This window comes from Myotis davidii, unplaced genomic scaffold (genome assembly GCF_000327345.1).
Source record: "Myotis davidii unplaced genomic scaffold, ASM32734v1 scaffold2030, whole genome shotgun sequence".
In the NCBI taxonomy this organism is placed as follows: domain Eukaryota; kingdom Metazoa; phylum Chordata; class Mammalia; order Chiroptera; family Vespertilionidae; genus Myotis; species Myotis davidii.
In genome coordinates, this window is record NW_006281839.1 from 4,548 (window position 1) to 10,555 (window position 6,008).

Consider the following 6,008-nt stretch of genomic DNA (forward strand, 5'->3'; position numbering starts at 1 on the left):
AGTGAATTAAAGAGGCCATTTATTTTCAGTATAAAGTCACAATGATCCTAATATATTCAGGGTGCCCCTTCCTACCTTACAGGGTTAATTAAAGACAAAATAGGTAACTTAGGAGGTTCTGGGGAGTCTTGTTGGATAAATAGTACAATTTCATGTTTGCCTGGAAGTATGCCAAGGATATTGACAGGAACCTAATGGTGTGTATGTATAATTAATGATGGGGAGGGAGATAGAATAAAGATGTTCATAGGGCAACACAAGTCACATATCTGAAAAAATAGAAACACAGATAAAGTAAATATCAGTCTTGCAAAAGAAATCTCAAAATATTAGGCAAGATCATTCAACTAATTTTTCATCACTATGAATTACATGCTAACAACTAAACTAATACCCACAAACACAGAAATGAGTCTAAACAGAGAGTTTAAACCACTGTGACCCTGACATCCACCTGGAAAGTAACAGTAATTAAATCAGCCTTGCCTGCTGCCACCTGCTTTCAGTATGCAAATTAGCCACCATCTTGTTGCTTCAGGGTGGGGGTCCCCACTGGGGTGCCTGGTCAGTCTGGGTGAGGGGATGATGGCTGTTTTCAGGCTGGCAGTCAACTGAGGCTCCCAACCCCTCCTTTTTTCTTTTTTTAAAATTCTGGGATTTATTTACCTTCTATGGCTGTCACTGGAGCTGAGATCTGGCTTTAGCTCTGAGGCTCGGCTCCAGCTCTGAGACCTCAGCTGCTGAAAGCAGGGATCTGGGTGTGTTTAGGTTCTATAATTGAAAAACTGTTGCAATCCTGCTGGCTGAAGCCCTGCTGGCTGAAAGCAGGTTTCTGGGGAATGTTTAGCTTCTATATTTGCAACATTGTTTCTTAGAGTTGCAGCTCAGAGGCTGGCAGTGGCAGGCAGGGAACTTTGGGTTCCTCCGTCACTGGGGCAAGAAAGCCTGGGTTGAACTGAAACCTGAGGAAAATGAAGGAAATAAGGCATATGGGAGAGAAAATAAATTTATTAGGTAAAGGAAATGACCCGTCAATTGAAGATGCACCACATTGTCTGAGATGGAAAATGCCAGGGTGGCTCGTGTGAGAAAACTGCTAGGCCTTTGGCATCACATGAGCCTGCAGTGACCTATGGCACTTAGTGAATTATGGAACGTTTAAGAACAGTTTGCAAAGAACAAAAGTAATCACCAGTGTTGGGCTGTGGAGTAATTGATGGATCCAGTGGGGGATTGGGAAGATGAGTAGGGTGCACATACAGTTGCCCAGGGGAGAGGTGATGATAGCTTTCAGGAGAAGAAGATGAAGGACATGGAAAGCAGGTGATGAGTAAGACATAGGGTGAGGTAAGAAGAAAGGATTGGAAATTAGATTATGGAGAACAAAAGGTTAACATCAGGCCTGGGTTCTTTCTTCCTAGAATGGTAATATTGGATAAGTCTTCTAATAAGTTGTTCTTTTGTTATTCTTGTCTGGAAAACTCATGAGGCTATAATAAAGTGGAAGATCAGCTTCCTTACAAGGCCAGATTGTTGATAGCAAAATTAGCGTGGTGTAGAAAGTGCATTTGGATTTAGGAGGATTTCATATAGACCTCAAATGCCAGTTAATATGCTTGAATTTCATTTTTCATAAGGGGATGGTGACTTTTATAACCACCTTGTATCTTTATGGCCCATGGATGCTATGCCTATGGGCTTTCACAAGGTAATTTGCACTCTGTAGCTCTAGCCTTACATAAACTTTAGTGGTTTCACACACATCTACTAAGTCTGGCTTCTTAAAAGGCTGAGATAACAGAAATAAAGTACCTTCCATAGCACTCTGAAGAACACCACTAATAGCTTCGCTAAGGCAGCCAATGTCAGCATGCCCTGCCTCCTGTCCTTTATCTCCAGCTCAACAAAGTGACCCTGACAGCTTATATATCACAGGTCACAAATTGGTAATGACCATCCAAATTGGAAATGATGTTGGTGGTCATTCAAAGAGGTGTGGAGAAAAAGGACCACATGCTAACCTGAATAGCTCAGGAAAGGCCTGTGTGGTAGCCTTGCAAATTCAGAGACCTAAAGTAACCACAGAGGATGGTCTGAAATTAAAAGTTTTTAAACTGAAAGAGCAGTTTTGTTGGCTAGTCATATCCTAGGCTGGCCTTTTTGCCTGACAAAGTCAATCTTTACTTTAACTGAGCCTGTCTAGTGTCCTTTTACATCTACAATAACATAGTTGGAATGTCAAGGTAATTTTCCTTTTTTTTTTTTTTTCTGGACCCCTCAAAGCACATGCACCACTGTATGGAGACCATAAATACCCTCATTGTTATTGAGCTAATTGTTGACTATTAACTATCCTAAACCCACCTAAGTAAAAGAAGATTGTCTGTCATTTTACTTTTTATCCAATCCCAGAGGTTCCATACACTCCCCTCTTTGCTTTCTTCTGCCTCAGCCTCCCTAATCTATCACCAATGGATTTCATGTAACAGGCTTACATCTTCTCTTTTGATTCTAAGGTATAATCCAAGGTGCAAAACTGCCATTCTCTGGAGCTTTATTTGAAACCATTGAGAATCTGCTTCCAGCCATTGTGGATAGTTTGGCTTAAATAAACACACAAAACTTCCTCACAGGTTTGAATGTTTCTTAAGTTACCAGAGGGTATCACAGAGTGGAAACATAGTGATGCTCATTCTCCCACCTGGACTCGGTATGGCCCTGTGGCTACAGTCTAGGACAGGGGTGGGCAACCCTTGGCACGCATGCCAAACATGGCACACCAGTAACTTTTGCTGGTGAAACCCTCTCTTATAATCTTCCATTTAAAATTGTGAAACTTTGTTCTCAGTGGTGAATTTTGTTAAGTCTCGTAATAGGAGTGGCCTGACGGATGAAACACCTTAAGAGATATCAAGTAGGCATAACATGTTCTCAAAAAATTAGTGTTGGCACGCAGAAGAATTTTGAGTCAGAGATTTTGCTGGTTTGGGCACGCACTCACAAAAAGGTTGCCCACCGCTGGTCTAGGATCAGGAACTCTTTCAGGAACTTCAAGTAAATGGGACTAGGAAGCAAAAATGAAAGAGAAGATCTCAGTAAATGTTCATGTCTTGATGGTTGCCAAAGTTTGATGGTAAAAGAAAGATCTGCAGAATAAGTTAGTAAATTTTCCCTTTGCTCTGTTCTCCAAAGGGAAAACTTATAAAGGCTGCATGGAGAGGAATTTAGACCCACGAACACTGACTACTGGTGCCATGGTCATCATACATGAAGGGAACCTGAAGAAGAATGAGGCTGAAAGAGAACAGACGTGTATTCCAGCTGGTGGTACAGATACTGAAAACAGCCCAGAGGCCACATGCAGATAGCCCTGGCTGCAGGATTAGGGATAGACATTGTTTCAGGGTAGATATCATTTAATATCTATCCCTGGTTTATGACTCCAACATGATCCAAATTTGGGGTAGGAACCTCTAATTATTTTGCATCTCATCCATGAGCCAACCAATCCTGAGACCCACCAGGAGCCTGTAGAGGAGGGAGGAGCACAGCATGCATTCTGCCTTGGGGCTACAGAATTTATTTTTATGGTGGGGCTACAATGAGCTAAGTAAGGTCCAAGCAGCTGCTGCCACAGGACACAGAAGAGGAAAGTGCAGAGGAGCTTGACTCCTCACACATGGAGTCTGACCCCGCCACTACCTAAGCAATGACTAGGGCTCCCCAGCAGGCAAGCAGATAGATATGGGAACAGGAGTGGTTTCTGCGCTGGAAGGATATCACACATGTGAAGCCATCCTTGAGGACTTAGGGGTTTGTGAACCACATCAGGCTTCCTGTGGATCTGTACCAGAAACCTGAAACTAGAGTGACTCCCTTCAAAAGGAATAAGGCTTGTGCCCAGAGTACCCAAGCGGTGTAGGGTACAGGAGATTCCTCTTTAAAGGGCAGGTGCACAGGGCTTAAAGGTTTTATAGGACTTGCCCCATGACCCGAGCAAAAGCAGAGGTTTGAGAAGTGCCTCTAGAGTCGACCATGTGAAAAGGAAATCCTTCTCCTGCAGGAGGAGTAGAGGACTTTGGACTCTCACTTGAGGCTCAGACCTGGGGAATGATGGCTACTTTGGTGCTCCGCCTGCTACCTCATGAGACCAGGGCTGCAGTCTCTAAACAGTCAGTGCTCCTGGGTGTGGCCGCCCAATTCCCCTGCTGCAGCCCCGCCCACAGAGCTGATTGTGGAGTGCTAGGCCCCAAGCCCCTCCCAGGGGCATCATCCCTGCTCCACCTCTCTGACTCTACTGGATTGGCCTCTGCCAGCCACCAAGGTCCCCTCCCCAGCTATTGGGCCAGGGCAGCCCTCACAGAGGAGCCCCTTGAGTCCCAGGCTCTGGTTGTGGGTGTGGGAGAGGTTGAATTTTTATGCTCAGAGGTCTGAAGTAATAAAAGACAAGGTTGTTGGCAGACTAGCACCCCCCATCTCCCATTCCCCACCCCACCCCGGCCCACTCCCCTGCTCACCCCAGGTAAGGCTCAGAGAGCACAGCAAAACTCCAACCTTCCAGGGAAAAAGGCCTACTCACTTGTTCTGGAGTCTCAGCCTGAGGGCAGAAGTGATGATAATTCACTCTCCCAACCAGCTGCAGGAGGAGCAGAGTGAAAATGAAAGTTAAAATTCTTAGGGGAGGGGCAAGAAAGGAGATAATCTATGGACCAATGAGAGGCCTTCACAAAGACCTCAGGGAAATAGTAACACTTTGTGCCTTAGCTCAGAGGGGCCAGTGACTACATTCTTAATCCTATCTCAGTTCTGCTCCCTGAAGCTGTTCTCATGGCTCTCACAGTAATTCATCCTCTGGAGAACTAGGCTGACTTGAGCTGTGACTGTCACACACATCACCCTCATCTTGTTCCCTTAGGGATGAGGTGTCATGAGGAGGGAATGAAATACCTCCTTCAACACAGGGAGGACCCTCCCTGAAGGCCCACCTGAGGCAGTGATCCTGGCAGCTCTCCCCTGTCCTGTCCCTACCAGCTAAGCTAAGTGACCCTGGCCAACCTGTGTCCTGGCCATCCTGTGGGAGGGAACAGCTGCCCAAATCTGAAGTTACCTCAGGTGGTCAGCCAGGTGCCTATCACAGATGGTAGCACCGTGATGCTGGCTTTCAGAACCTGGATTCAATAAGGGCAAAATGACACTTTTCCTAAATGGACTACACAGATCAAACTACATGAAATGTCATTTTTGAGCAAAGTTTTCTAATACCATTTAGCATATAATCTTTATAGTCTTAACATAATAGAAATGAAATAGGAAAGTAATTGTGATGAGTAATTTTATGAGTCAGCGTTACTGTCCACTAGTTGCCTAGATTAAACTTTGTTTCTGGGTGTGTCTGTGAGGGTGTTGTTTCCAGCTGAGATTAGCCTTTGGATCTTTGGTCACAATAAATTAGATTAAAGGTCTAAGCAGAACAAAGAGGCAGAGGAAGAAAGAAAGAAGGTGTTCCTTTTGCTTCCTGCCTACCTGCTTGTGTGGGGTATAGGTTTTCTCTGCCCTTGTACTAGGACTTACTCCATTGACTACCTTGGTTCTTAAGCTGTTGAACTTGGACTAAACTGCACCACCAGCTTTCCTGGGTCCCCAGTTTGTAAAACGCAGATCCATGAACTAGTCAAACTATAATCACATGAGCCAATTATTGGTAATCAATCACTTTCACATATATGAAGGATATATCTTTAATATTGGTTCTGTTTCTCAGGAGAACCCTAATAGAGTATGAAACAATTCTAAAATCATGTGTTAAGTGGCACAGGTGAAATGTGATCATGATAATGGTGATGACTCTGATGAACAGTGCAGTTTCAAAACTTGTGTGCCTAAAAATGGCTGAGGGTAGTTAAGAGTACAAGGAGAATGTTTTAGAGGTGAAAAGGCACAAAGTCATCCTTAATTCAGTACGAGCAAGTCAGATAAGGAGAGGGCGGGGTGGGGGGGGGGGGGAAAAG